A 16,070-nucleotide genomic window follows, 5' to 3' on the forward strand; every position below is an offset into this window, starting at 1 on the left:
ATCCATTGCTTTACCAGACCTTTCTTCGTACATTCAGCGTTATATAAAGAAACAATGCCACAATGTGCCAACCGAGAACTGGTAATTGACTGGTCACGTAGGGTCCCCAGACCCAAATATTTATCACAGGAGAAGCCAAGAGATGTCATTGCAAGGATACATTTTTTGCATATCAAGACGGCGTTTGTGTCCGCAACTAGGCAACCTGAGTCACTCCCAGTGGAATATAAGGATGTGGCTGTCTTCTCGGATCTCTCACCCGAAACGCTCAGGAGACGTAAAGCGCTCGCTAACGTCACTAGAACTTTGAGGGACAATGGTGTCCAATACAAATGGTACAACTCCGCACAACTTATGGTGCTCAGGGACAACTCCAAATATATGATCAATGGTCCGGAATAGGGATTGCGGCTCCTAACATCTTGGAATATGTGTTCCAGTTCCAGCAACCTCTGAAAAGGACATCTGAAACCGTTATTCCTTCTCAACATATTTTTCTTCCCCGTTACACGGCATAGGCTGGACTACTTACCCCCTACACCTTTTCTTCGGTGCAACTGTCTATTAATGGTTGCATATGCCGGAGTGTTATTACACGTGTACTTATTGGTTAACAGAGGTGTGTAGTTAATATGTTTTCTTATTTAGGTTTGGAGTAAATAGCTATTTGTCTTATGCTTATTTACCACTTTTGAAAGCAGTTTTTTTATGTTGTTTCTTTATAGTTTGTTTATGCAACTAGTGCTTAGCCGACTTCAGCATTTCCCTATATATTGTTGTACTTATCCTACCTTAGCTCCAGTGTGTCTCTCAATACACCACAGCCACTTGCTTATTACGCATGCCGGTTACACATAGGCTTTTCTTTCTAGTATTTACTACACCGCCTATGCATCATTTAAGCATCAACCTGTTTTAATATCAACCCGCTTAGCTAAACACGTTTATCATTACTATGATATATTGGCAAGTCATTACATCTTACTAGTACATCTAGATCTTAATTTACAAGCATTTCCCTGCGTCATAGCATAAACATAATAGTTATGTAATGACTACTCTATGCTGGTTATATACATCTCATATCATGCACGTGTTCGTTACTGCAAAATTGTTGCAGTGTTGTTTGTTGATGTCTGTTTATGTTCTGTAAACATTATTATATACCTCCAGATTTGTATACCTGCGCTATATATATAGTATGTCACAGTATTAAGTACCTGCAACCTATTTCCTTCATTGTTAAACTTATACCTTTAAAACCTTAATAAAAACTATTGAAACATTAAATGAGGGCAGGATAAACTAGTGACAGAAATGCTGAACAGATTGGTGTATTACTTACATCATTCTGTTAAGCCATTCTTCTAGTATGCAGGAGAATAGGATTCTTGCCACACCCCTCCCCCCACCCTCCAGCTGCTGATTGACAGTTGACTACCTATACATAGCATGGATAGATAACTGCCAATCAGCAGATGGTGGGTGAAGAGGACTGCTTATTGTCCATGTTATTCAGGAGGATATCTCTGGATCAGCTGTACAGAACAATGTAAGTGATACACCATTTTGTGCAGCTTCTCTGTCACTTGTTTATGCTACCCTGAGATAGGACACCACAAACCTGCTGACAGAGTCTGGCTTCTTGACCACCTCTGGAAGCTTTAAGCAGGCCAAAGGGGTCTGGAGGGATCTTGTTCTCTACACAGATGTCACTCAATAACTGTGTAGCTTAAAAAAAATCTTTTTGAAAGTACAGGTAGACTTTAAAGGGGTTATCCAGCGCTACAAAAACATGGCCACTTTCCCCCTACTGTTGTCTCCAGTTTGGGTGGGGTTTTGAAACTCAGTTCCATTGAAGTTAATGGAGCTTAATTGCAAACCGCACCTGAACTGGAGACAACAGTAGGGGGAAAAGTGGCGATGTTTTTGTAGCGCTGGATAACCCCTTTAATATTTTCAGAGGCTTTCTTTTTTACACTGGATTAGAGATGAGGTGTTACAGCTTGCCTGGCAACAGAAAAGACAGATCATGTGACTTTGGTCTCAGAAGGGAGGGGGAGGACAGAGGAGGCGAGACCATGTGGACCAGGAAGTGAGGATTTTCACCAGCTTCAGGGTGTAAGTGAGGAGTACTGCAGACAAATGGTCCAATTCATTTAATAGAAACCTATTACAAAAAAGCTTAGATTATGGGTAGGAATTCAACAGGGTAAAATTTTATTAAGTGGAGTACCCCTTTAATATGCTTGTAATGTTTAAATACCAGAACTGTATATTTAGAATGCATATTACAAATGTAAGGCATGTTCTATATTCGCATTAAAGCTGCCATAAAAAAAGGCCAGGCTTCATTATAGGTGACAATCATTTTTCTATTTCTTGCAGAAACAGAATGTGCCAGATCTGAGGTGACCTAATAATCTGTAACCTAGCCCTATTAGCGCCAGCGAATACACGACAGACACTGTCTGGAATGATCAGAACTTTCTGGTCAGAATGTAAACAGAGCCCATGTGTCAAGTGTCTGTAAGCTCCTGTGTCTGTACGCTGCACCATAGACATAACCAACCTTGGCATATAAGAAAAAGGACAAAAACATCCCATTCTGCAAGTGTTGGATTTATTAATATAATATTCTTCAATAAACTATAACATCCTTTACCAGCATGCATATATGCTTCAACATATTTAGCGTGTTACTCAGGTGCTATCTCAGCAAGCTAAGAATAGAGATACAGCCACTGCTATTAGTATCAGAGGTCATCTCAGGACTTATATCTGAAGTAACCTGATTGCCTACATGTGTACATATTAATACACTGTGCACTTAGTATATTCAGTGCTCCATGAATCATGCAGTCGTTTTTTATTTTAGCAATTCAATTGATTTGTTTTTTTTTAAAGGGGTACTCTGTCGGAAAGAAAAAAATCAGATCAACTGGTGCCAGAAAGTTATACAGATTTGTAAATTACTTCTATTTAAAAAAAAAAAAAATGGCTTCCAGTTCCAGCTGCTGTAAGTCCTGCAGGAAGTGGAGTATTCTTTTCAGTTTGACACAGTGCTCTCTGCTGCCACCTCTGCCCGTGTCGGGAACTATCCAGCGAAGTAGAAAATCCTCTTAGAAAACCTATCCTGTGGCAGTTCCTGACACAGATAGAGGTGTCAGTAGAGAGCACTGTGTTAGACTGGAAAGAATACACCACTTCCTGCAGGACATACAGCAGCCGATAAGTTCAGGAAGACTTGAGATTTTTTTTAATAGAAGTAATTTAGGAATCTGTATAACTTTCTGGCACCAGTTTATTTGAATCCCTCCCCCCCCCCCCCGTTGAGTACCCCTTTAAAGGGTTTATCCTATGTAGACAGCCCCCAAGCTAAACTGATCATGGTGTCTTATCATCAATAAGCTGTAATCTACAGGGAACACTAGTAGGTTTTCACTTATATTTCAGCGTCACTACAGGGAAAATAAAGTATTGCGTAATGCCCATTGAAATCGAAGTTATCAACATAATGCATGGCTGTACTGAGGTGTTCATATTATGAGGCTGTCAAATTCATGGAGACTACAAAGTAGAGACTCAAATCAAAGTACCCTAAGGCTATGTTCACACAACGTATTTTTTCGTATTTATACGGCCGTTGTTGACATTTGCAACAACGATCGTATAAATACGGAAAAAATATGTTGGCTGGGTGTCTATGGGATCCCAGCCGGAGCGTATACACGTAGTATATGCTCCAGCCAGGAGCCCTAGCGGCGACGTAAAGAACTGACATGTCAATTTTCTGCGGCCGCTATTCAGTGAATAGTGGCCGTAGGAAACCGTGTCAGTGCACACTATGGAGCGAGGGGCTGCGGCCGCAAGCTTCATAGTGTGCTGTGAAGAGTTCTGATGCGGGCAAGCGCTGATGCGCCCGCGTTAGAACTCTGCGGTAGGAAAGATTATTCGGCCGGTACTGCAGCATCGGCCGATATGATCTTTGCAGAGACTGGCCGCTCCGTCACCTGGCCGGGTCATGGAACGGCCGGTCTTTTATGCCATGTGAACGTGGCCTAAGAAAGCAGCTAAATATTGTAAAAGGTGTACAGTATGTTCATCTTAAGGGTATATTCACACGAACGGGCTCGCAGCGAGATTCCCGCTGCGAGCCCGGCAGGTCCTGGCAGTTCCCATTCACTACATACTTGCTGCGGTCTAAACGACCGCAGCGAGTATGTAATTCTGCCGCCCTTAACCCCTTCTGCTCCCTCCCGGCTCCCCCGCTGTAAGCATACATTACCTGTCCTCACTGCATGGGTCCGGCGTCCTGCTCTCCCGTCCGGCCAATCAGTGTGTTGCCCAGCTGCAGCCACTGATTGGCCGGACGGGAGAGCAGGACGCCGGACCCATGCAGCAAGGACAGGTAATGTATGCTTACAGCAGGGGAGCCGGCCGGGAGCAGAAGGGGTTAAGGGCGGCAGAATTACATACTCGCTGCGGTCGTTTAGACCGCAGCAAGTATGTAGTGTATGGGAACTGCCAGGACCTGCCGGGCTCGCAGCGAGAATCTCGCTGCGAGCCCGTTCGTGTGAATATACCCTAAAGAGGATCTGTTACCTCCTGAGAAATTGTATAAAATACATTTTTTAAACTTTTATAATAAAATTTTTAAAGTATTTCCTCTCTAATTTAGTTATGAAGCACTGTCCCTTTAAGATAGGAAGTACAACATTAGACAAAATCTCAGAGCTCAGACAGAACTTTCTGCTTATAGGATCCTTATAAACATCCATTACAATCAATGGGTCTGTGCAAATGCGGATGGAGACGGTTACAGATCTGTAGTTATAAACTGCATTGCTAATGTGTGAATACGGCCTTACTTTATGCAGGATAATATATAAGCAGATGTACTGTATCGGTAATAGGTAACCTCTCTCGGCAGTGTGATCTGTGTCCACAGTGTGTTGTGACTTAGATTAACCCTTTATAAGCAGCTGCTTCTTTTCCGAGCAGATGTCCTAGTCAGAATAATGTTTTATAAGCAGCCAAATAGAAAGCCTGCAAATTTACCCCTCGCAATATGAGCTTCACCCTCACAATAGGTATCTCATAGAAACAATAGGTATCTCATAGAAAACAATAAAGTCACCCGATTTGGACTTTTGTTTGCTTTTCTTATTTTATGTTTTGAATGTCTTAGAATTTTATTTACAGTCATTTACTGCACTTTTTTCTGAATTGATAGGTCTGACAATATTTTCCATGTAAAGCAACTCTGTACCCACAATATGTCCCCCCAAACCACTTGTACCTTCGGATAGCTGCTTTTACTCCAAGATCTGTCCTGGGGTCTGTTCGGCAGGCGATGCAGTTATTGTCCTAAAAAACAACTTTTAAACTTGCAGCCCTGTGTCAAACGGCCAGGACTTAGAGTGTCTGTGCCCTAACCTTGCACCACCCCTCCGTCCCTCCTCTCCACCCTCTTCATCATTAGAAATGCCACTGGCAGGATTTTTCCTATTCCTCTGCAGTGAACACTGCACAGGTGTCCTAACAATCCAGCCCATGTGCCGTGCTTACACAGCTGATGAATAGGAGAAAATCTGCTTGGGGCATTCCTAATGATGAAGATGGTGGGGAGGAGGTATAGAGAGGATGTGCTAACCTAATGCATAGACACTCTAGGCCACGCCAGTTTGGCACAGGGCTGCAAGTTTAAAAGTTGTTTTTTTAGGACAATAACTCTATCACCTGCCGAATGGACCCCAGGACAGATCTTGGATTAAAAGCAGCTACCCGAAGGTACAAGTGGGTTGGGGGGGGGGGGGGGGGGGTCAGATTGCGGGTACAGAGTCGCTTTAAGCATTTGGGATGCTTGATAAGTTCAACATAAGGAAGTTTGGCCTGTGTGGTAAAAGACCTCCGGACTATTTTCTTGGAGGGCACGTGGAGGCTGATGATTATAAGGGAACTTGCAGAAACAAATAGCCAAGGTCAAAAATCAGAGGCAAGTAAACCTAAGGAGGACAAGGTTAAAGGTCACAACACTGGGAGCAAACCAAGGTCAAGCCTAGGAAATGCAAGCACTTTAAATACATTCTTTCAGACATGCCGTCAAGTTAAATTCCTGTTCTTCCTAAAAACGCAATAAAAAAGGGACCCAGAAGATTTTTTAAAAATAAAACTGCAAATAAGCAACACATTTGGATTGCATTTCATATCTGTATTCCCAATAAAATGAAGATGAACTTCTCGATAAAATAATTAATACCTGGACCTATCTTTCTTCCAGTTATGCTTTTTTTGGAGTATTTACTATTCTGTTACTATGCTGTTTTAGCAGCATTTTTTGCAGCTCCTTAACCCCTTGACGACTTGTCATGCGGCCGTTAAGGGTGATTAGAGAGGGCTCCCGACGTGAGCCCTCTCTGCAGCCCGTGGTCCACGGTTGCTATGTGCAGCCAGGGACCATGGGTATTAGCCGGCGTGTGGCGATCGCCGTTGCCGGCTAATTAACTATTCAAATGCAGCTGTCAAAGCTGACAGCTGCATTTGAATAGTGGTGGTGGCCCCTCTACTTGGTCCCCCGGGGGATCAGTGCTGTGTATATAGGAGTCCCCCAGGGGGCTTCTAATTACTGTATGTGAAAATAAAATAAAGTGTTTTTATTAATAAATAATCCCCTCAATTAATAAAAGTTTGAATCACCCCCCTTTTTCATTTTATAAATAAAAAAAAAAAAAAATAGACATATTTGGTATTTGGTTATCGCCCAAATTATTAAATGATTACATTCCTGATCTCGTACGGTAAACGGTGTAAGTGCAAAAACCCGCCAAAATGCAAAATTGCGCATTTTAGTTTATATTAAATCCAGAAAAAACTTAATAAAAAGTGATCAAAAAGTTGTATATACGCAAACAAGGTACCAAAGGAAAGAACAGATCGGCACAAAAAATGACACCTCACACAGCCCCATAGACCAGACAATAAAAGTGGTATAAGGATGGGAATAGAGCGATTTTAAACACATTTAGTTTTTTTTTTTAAATTTAAATTTTTTAAAAGCCATCAAATAATATAAAAGTTAAACAAGTTACATATCGTTGTAATCATACTGACTTGAGGAACATAGATAACATGGCAGTTTTACCATAGGGCGAACGACGTAAATACGAAACCCCTTGAAATACATTAGGGCTCATGTGGGTCTGTAGGGGGAAATATGCAAGCGCAGTGGCCTTTTAAACATGAGGAGGAAAAAACGAAAGCACAAAAATGAAAACTGGCTCCTTCCTTAAAGGGTTAAAGGGGTACTGTGGCCGTTTATACTATTTGATTTATTTGGGGAGATTTATCAAACTAGTTGGATACCTCTGTGGCCAGTTATTGGCTTAATGGTTACTTCCTTTAGTCAAGACTGGGGTAGAAGGCACTGATGGAATGGTAGTAAAAGAACAGGACAGGTGAGTACATATTTTTTTTATGGCTTCTGCCCCAAAAATCCCTCAGCCAACTCTATTAATTATCATTATTTGCTATAATTAATTTATAGATAGTGACAAGGTCAGGAATGAAGAATTAACCTGACATGGATTCAGATATCTGTCACAGAATATACTGTATTGTTCTTGTAAATGTGATGAATAAATAACTTTTTATAATACAATGATCTCACATTGTCCCTCTGTAAACCAACAGTGTTGAAACAACCATAAATCATGAATGACGCCTCGAAGGGACATAATGTAAAGCTTAGATTTTATGTTGCTCCTTATGGAATTACAATGAGGTTCCACGTAGATTTAGAGAGCTTATAAGTGTATTTTATGCTTAAAGTGCACCTGTTGCCTGAATAAAATTGAAGCATTTGAGCCATTCTTTGAATGTTGAAAATTCTCTAGGCACCAGAAACATATATGAGACAATTGGGGCAATGTTGGGGGTGGACTAGAATGCCTGCTTAGTAAAAATTAAATTCAGGACTTTTGAAAAGAAAAAAAAAAATGGAATAATAGTCAATCTGTGTTGTATTACCTACAGTCCAATGTTATCACTTGAAATTTCCACTTTAGTTGTGGGTCAAAATCCATATACTAGAGTTGTCCAAATCAGTCAGATTCCCCAAAAGACTACATATAATGATAGTAATGGACTTGCAACCTATAACGTGTTGGAAAGCAAAATAATCTTGAAAGCTGCTTTATGTCTTATTGTAATCTACCATTGATAAATATTAGGCAGTACAATTCAGATACCACTCTGCTGTGCAACTATAATGGTTGTAAAGTTAGTAATGGCACATAGGGTAGGTACAAGAAGGACCCCAAAGGTCACAATGTTACATAAGTACACAACAGAACTTTACATGGGACATGCTAGGTAAAGGGCTTTGATTTTGGGCCCAGGTACTTTAAGATACAGTATGCCTTTGTGCACCCAAGTTAGAAATGATTGACTATATATTTGTAACGGCACACGGACGCTGCAGGTTGCTCTGTCCTGTGGTCATCTGTACAAGCTCCTGCTTTTACTTAATATGCTTGTCTTTTGGCAGTTTCTCCAGTTCTGAGCTGGCCTCCTGGAGAATTGAGCTCCCTCTAGTGGCAGGCATGCATCTGTTTAACTGTATTTATAGCTCAGCCAACAGGTTCTGGAGAATTCCAGGCTGTTCACCTGAGGGTATATATAGCCACAATCTGCACACTTCTGTGCACAGTTGTTGGTGTGTTTTCAGTCAGCAAGCCATATCTGTGCTCCCTGACTATTTGCCACTTCCTTGCCTCCGCTTGGATCTTGCTCCATTTCTAATTCTTAGCTCAGCTCCATTCTGAACAGCGCCTACTCATATTTTGAAGTGTGACCACAGAAGAAGAGCATCTAGTTTCAAGCTCCTCTACTTCTTCACTAATGTCAGTCATTGGTCAACGGGAACATTCTCTGAGGGTAGAGACCCGGGAGTTTCCTGCAGCAAAGCCCATCACCTCTTGGTGAAAACTGGTGGTTCCTCAGACTCCGCTCTTTGTAGAAGGTTGATCAGCACTCCTTTGTGAACCAGGGGATGCACCTCCTCGTGCCTGCTCCATCCATTACAGTATTGGAGATTACTAGTGTTCAGCAGACTTGCTGAAGTGCGGATTCGGCAACATTCTCTCGAACACTTACCATTTGAGTTCTAGAATCTGGAGGTGTTGGATGCCGCCCTAGGACTGCCATGAAAATATGTTTCCAACTTATGATCTTTGCCATGTTTTCCAGGACACCCTAGGCCGGCATCCAACTGTCCAGCCGCCGAGAGTCAAATGCAGAGTGTTCAGGTTTGGAGAACGCTCAACACTGGATTTTACAATAGAATTTATTGACTCTTGGAAGCCTGGAAATGCATACACATAAAAAGTTCCATTTTCTACATCAGAAAAGTCCACCTGACCCCCACTGTGATCCACACCGCGAAAAAATAGGCTATGTCCTAGTGCGGAATGCGACATAGATCCCAAATCCCCCCCCCCCCTCGCCACTGCCTAGCAGCAGAGATGACAGGAGTGCAGAAGACAGAAGCCCAGAAGACACTCCCCTGGCATGGAAGGAGTATGTGAGTTGTTGTCTTCTGCGCTCCTGTCATCTCTGCACCGGACCGGGGGGGGGGGGGGGCGGGGGGGATTGTACTTTGGGGGATTCCTGCCGCAATCCTCCTCCGGTCATGGCAGCATGGATCGTATGAATGAGGTCTATGTGGTCATCTACAGTCTATGAGCTGTGTCTTCAGTATTGCAGTTCATTCCAATGCAAGTTAATAGGGCTTCTTATTTTAGACACAGCCAATGGAAAAAAATTAACTGTGCTTTTTTGAACCTGGACAACCCCTTTAAACGGTGAGTTGTGCTGTTTCATTAATGTTGTCTAATATGCACTTCTGTATGTGATAGAAACCTATGGAGAAAGGCCTTCTGATACACTATCTCCACAATAAGTTCTGATGACTTCTTGGCTGTTACTCTAATCTGTGAATAACAAACATTCTTGGGAAATGAATTTTCTGACTTTTAACAGTCTTGATGTGCCCTCTCCTTGACACCTGCATTGTAAATTATCTGTCTTATTGGCCAAGGGCATGGAGGATCCCCGGCGTGAGACATCTCAAAGTGTCCACAAAGACCAAATCTCCCGAAAATCTGCAGGTGAGATGTTTTATGGCAGGAATAGAATGCGGTAATGAATTCTTCACACAGATTATAAATCAAAAAATTACAAATCAAAAACATTCTGCCTCATTAATTTATTGATAGCGGGAAACTGCCGGAGTTGGGCAACCCTTTCCCAGTGTTTTGGATGAGTCTAGTCTCTCCTCCCACTGTCTCCGGCATGTGCAATAAATTAAATTGCATGTGTGATGCTTGGTGGAAGGATGGAATTTCAGCAGGTGGGTGGGGGGCTTGGTGGGGCTATGTAAAAAATCAGTACAGGCAGGGGGTGGGGCAGGTGGTGGGGTTGTGGGGGAAATAAAAAAAGACACAACGCTCACCGCTCTCAGTGCCCACACTGCGCCGCATCACAGAACTGCCGCACCCCACTGGCTGTCATCTTCTCCCCGGTTCCAGGTACATCATGACCCTGGTTCCACGTCACAGACGGGTGGCATTTATTGTAATACACTTAAAAAATGAAATTCATACATAAATAGTTATGGAACCTGTTCAGACACAGAGGAAGAGGGGTGAGGCCCCTTATCTTTCCTGGTACAAATACGAATAATAGCACAGATATAAATAGTACACTGGAATATATACAGATGTAATAATAGTAGGCAGAAAGTAACCAACAGAATCAATTGAATAAAACAGAACACAATACCCAGTCTGGGTCTGCACCACTGAAATTTACACCATTGAGTACATAGTAAAGATGTAACTCAACTGTTGCAAGGTCTGCATAAGTCAAGCCTGTGGTGATGGTCTCCAAGCAGGAAGTAAAGGGGTACACCAGAAAAAAAAAGTTTTTAAATAACTGTGTGTCTTAAGTTATACAGACTTATAAATTATTCTATTTAAAAAGATCAAGTTTTCCAGTACTTATTAGCTGCTGTATGTCCTGCAGGTAGTGGCACAGTGCTCTCTGCTTCCACCTCTGTCCATGACAGGAGCCAGAGCAGTAGCAAATCCCTATAGAAAACCTCTCCTGCTGTGGATAAGGACAAGGAGACAAATGTATCAGACAGGTAAGGTAAGAAGAACCAGGGAGGAAAGAAGAGAGACCCCAACTGAATGCAAAGTATGTTTTGCATGTAGCTTCTTCTGAGGGACGTCTTTGGAGGGCAACCTATAAGATGTATCATTATTGTTAGAGCAAAGTAGACCATTGAAAAATAGATATCAAATGATGACTATTTCCAGTGTTAAATATAAGTGTCCTGGGATCGTGGGACTACTGAAATGTTTCCACTAGCTATTAATCCGGCCTCTGACCCTGTTACACAACTGTAACCGCAAATACCTTGAATTGTTATGGAGTATGTAATTGCGTGAAAGGACATGGTTTCCTTTGAAATAATAAAAAAAATACACATAGGTAAAAGGGAAAGTCAAACAGAACAGAAATGTGAGCGGACCTATTATGAGCAAACCAGTATTGATTCCATAGCTGTGGTGTGTGTATAGTGTATTGTACTGTTTATGGTATTTTATGTATGTCCCCATGTGACTGGTTCTATTATTGCAATGTAATTACTGGCAGATAATAAACTGGGTAATATTTAACAAGCATTTTCTTATTATACATTCACGTGCATACGTTGGTAAACAAAGACTCGAACAATTGTGAACAATTTAATGTATGGACACAACTATATATACACACACACACACACACACACACACACATATATATATATATATATATATATAGAGAGAGAGAGAGAGAGAGAACATGAGCTGTTATAGGTTCTGTGGTTACTCCACGTTCGACCCCTCCAAGTTTTTTTTCTTCCCATATATACATATACATACTCACCACCACTTTTCCTATAGTGCCATCTGTTTCATTTCAGCTCTGCTGCGGCCATACAGCCATATATTGTTTAGTACTGTATCTTGGTCATGTGACATCTGGAAGTGGGCTGTCCTGGGTCAGCTGACTTCCTGTAAACCATAGGATGACATCATCACCTATGAGACCCCTTCTGACAGCTCCTAGACCACTCCCAACCCAGCTTTATCTCTATTCTATTGCTGCTATCGAATCAAGTTATATGGTGCTTACATACTTCACATTTAACATCCTCCCCCCCCGCGCCGTCTGCTGGCAGTAAATTAGATGTTTTTGTCCGTAATGTCCTGAGAGATGTAAAAGCGCTAATTTACCCGACAGAAAGAGTTAGTCTTACAAAGAGGGAGCGTCAGGCTCTCAGATGGTTAAAAAATCAGAATGATGGTATATTGAAACCAGCAGACAAGCAGACGTACTCCTGTCCGATCTGTGAGAAGCAGATTGTCTGTTAGTTGATATGAGGAAATATGAATTATTGCCACATGATCCCATGGTGGAATTCCTCTCAGGTGTAAGGACGAAGTGTGGAGAAACGGATTTTCTCCAAAAAGTTTACTGAAAAATTATTAGTGGAGCATCCTAAGAAACCATACTGGTATTGGATCTCTAAGATCCATGAAGCAATATAGTGTCCTCTTCATTGTAGCTGGAAGGGAATCGGTTACTGAACTGGTGTCCAAATATTTGGACTAGGTACTCTGTCCTCCCCTTGGCAACGTTCCTTTGTACCTGAAGAACACCAAAGAATTGTTAAACATGGCACCCGGTGTTCAAAGTGGTCAATGTGGGATGTAGGTGAGCGGGCTGTCTGGCATCGACTACTGCTCGTACCAGGCTATGAGGTGCAATTTGTGGATTGTCTCTTTTGTGCTGACCCATAACATGTTCCAGTTCGTTGGCAGGTGGTACTGTCAGCGGGCTGGGACAGCATTGGGGACGCCAGTTGCTCCGACTTTCTGGAGGAAGAAAATATGTATACCATTCAGAATCCTTTCGCAAAATTAATCTTTTTATATGTTAGATACATTGATGATGTTCTAATAGTTTGGTCGGGGAAGGAGTCAGGTTTTTATGAATTTATGCAACATATTAATAACAACTGTGTTAACAACATGCATTTTACACATAATTTTAGAGGACACAAACTGTTGTTTTTTTTAAAATGCTAACCTGATAGTAGTTGATGGTATGTTACAGCTATCCAGCGATAAGATAGCTATCACCCACAGCGTGTAAAGGAGGCAGACCCTTATGGTCAGTTTGCAAGAGAGTTATGTACTCGATTGGATGCATGAGGGTATCCCAGTCAATGGTAGTCCAATGGATAACATCTTGAAAACAGCTATATACAATAACTGGCATGTGTTAGAGAATGACGAGTTGCAGTATACACATGAACGCCCATTAATAGCATTCAAACCTTGTAAGAATTTACAGGACAAGCTTTTTGCATGGTAGGACAGATTCCACTAAACAACTGTCTGATTGGTTACAGAAGAGTGTCCTGTTGGGCAACTTTAGATGTGGCCATTGTAACCATTGCATGGGTATGATTGGGTGGACAGGTAATTACAGTGAACAGTTTTATCACTTGTCGTACATCTTTAGTTGTCTAATAGGCTTAAATCTGTGGCTGTGGGTCATACTGTATAGGCAAGACTATTAAACCGCCAACTTTACTTAGCCCATTATAGCCCCCTAGATGCCCATATATACACTTTAGTCATTCTTATATGTTTGCCTATACATTCTGGGACTTTTCATGATGGAGGGGCAGATTTGCCCTTTTCCATCATGGCGGCGTCTTAGTCTGTGATGGCCCTGGTTGAGCCTGCGCTGCTGTTTGTTTGTTGCTGCACAGCGCATGTGCTCTGGAGCACGGCCGTCATGTGACATTGGTCCCGGTCATGTGACTAGATTGGCCACTTCTCCTGCGGCGTGTGATGTCATCAGTGGGCGGCGTGGTCGCCTCCGGGCTCGTCATCCTCCATGTGGGTTCTCCAACAGCGGCTTTATGTATGTATTACCTGATTAATTGTTTGTTTTTATTTTCATTGCTGGTTTACACTCCTTTATGCCTCATTAACCCTTTGAGGACCAGGCCCAAAATGACCCAGTGGACCGCGCAAATTTTGATCTTAGTGTTTCCGTTTTTCCCTCCTCCCCTTCTAAGAGCTCCAGCACTTTCAGTTTTTTATCTACAGGCCATGTAAGGGCTTATTTGTTACAGGAATAGTTGTACTTTGTAATGGCGTCATTCATTTTACCATAACATGTATGATGGAATTCCAAATATATTATTTATGAAGATATAAATTGGTGAAATCGCAAAAAAGAATGCAATATGGTAACGTTTGGGGGGTTCCTGTGTCTACGTAATGCACTATATGGTAAAAGCGACATGATACTATTATTCTATAGGTCAGTCAGAACACAACCATATGCAGGTTACACAGATTCTCTAATGTTATATATATTTTTTTAAATGAAATCCTTTTTTTTGGCAATTAATTATAAATAAAATGGGACTATTGTGACGCTTATAAAGGTTTTATTTTTTCACCTACGGGGCTGTATGGGGTGTCATTTTTTCCGCCATGATCTCTAGTTTTTATTAATACCATATTTGTGAAGATCGGACGTTTTGATCACTTTTTATTAATTTTTTTATATATATAATGTAACATAAAATCGGTAATCCGCGCACTTTTTTCCCTCTTTTCGTGTACGCCGTTTACCGGTCACAATGACGCTTGTTATATTTTAATAGATCGGACAATTACGCACGCTATGGTATATTATATGTTTATCTATTTATTTATTTTTATATGTTTTATTTATATAATGGGAAAGGGGGGTGATTTAGACTTTTATTGGGGGAGGGGTTTTGGGGTAGTGTGTTAGTGTTTTTAACTTTTTTTTTTTTACACTTTTGAAGTCCCTTTGGGGGACTTGTACATACATTACTTTGATTTATACACTGATGAATGCTATGCCATAGGCATAGCATTGATCAGTGTTATCGGCGCTCTGCTCATTGAGCCTGCCTGTGCAGGCTCAGTGACCAGAGCGCCGATCGGACCGCACGGAGGCAGGTGAGAGAGCTCCGGCGGCCCGTTTTACCGATCGGGACCCCCGCAGTCACACTGCGGGGGTCCCGATCGGTAAGTGACAGGGGACTCCCCCTGTCACTTACACATAAACGCCGCGGTCGCGCCGCGATCGCGGCGTTTAAGGAGTTAATGACACGCGGCAGCGCGATCGCTGCAGCGTGTCATTGCCGGTGAGGTCCCGGCTGCTGATTGCAGCCGGCCCCCACCTGCTATGAAGCGCGCTCCGCTCCGGAGCACGCTTCATAGCGTGAGAAACACCCAGGGCGTACAGTTACGCCCTAGGTCGTCTGGGGACAGACTTCCATGGCGTAACTATACGCCCTGGGTCGTCTAAGGGTTAATGCTAGTGACATGACTTATATGTACACTGTACTTGGGACACTTATGATCGCTGATGATTTAGGCACATGAAACATCATACTGGACATTTTGTTTATTACATTATATGCATTTTGATAATTGATTTTCATATTGTTTACATTTGTTATTCACTTGATTGATTAATTATGACTTATTATGCACACATGTATTTATACTAGGCACTTGTGAGTATATTGTATCACTGCTTGAGAAAGGCTGCTTGTACAGCCGAAACGTTGCACTGGTGTGATTAAAGTGAAGATTTCTTTTGGATGTGCAGTCTCCTCTACATTTTTTGGATACCTGTTTTCCAGGCTGTACTCGGGCTGTCTCCACCTTCCCCACGGAATGGGAAGGCAGCGGGAGTCAAATACTGATGGCTCGAGTTCGAACAAACCTGAAAATTCGCCCTTTTCGATCATCTCTACTCAGAAGTCGAGTGGGAGGTCTGACAAAGTCACTGACAGTCTTCCCTGTATCAGTATCTTATAACACCCACTGGACTCCAATGCCCTCCCAAATCCATAGTTTTTAAGAAATGGAATATTGTACATGTTAGGCTTG

General features: G+C 42.1%; 1 long non-coding RNA gene across 1 annotated transcript; it reads left to right on the top strand.

Annotated features, from left to right (window-relative positions):
- The first annotated feature begins 1,462 nt into the window (after positions 1–1,462).
- Positions 1,463–2,664, top strand: LOC138793465 (uncharacterized). Its single transcript, XR_011363274.1, has 2 exons — positions 1,463–1,552; positions 2,389–2,664. It is a non-coding gene; the product is annotated as an uncharacterized lncRNA (long non-coding RNA).
- The last annotated feature ends 13,406 nt before the right edge of the window (positions 2,665–16,070 follow it).

This window comes from Dendropsophus ebraccatus, chromosome 5 (genome assembly GCF_027789765.1).
Source record: "Dendropsophus ebraccatus isolate aDenEbr1 chromosome 5, aDenEbr1.pat, whole genome shotgun sequence".
Taxonomy (NCBI): Eukaryota; Metazoa; Chordata; class Amphibia; order Anura; family Hylidae; genus Dendropsophus; species Dendropsophus ebraccatus.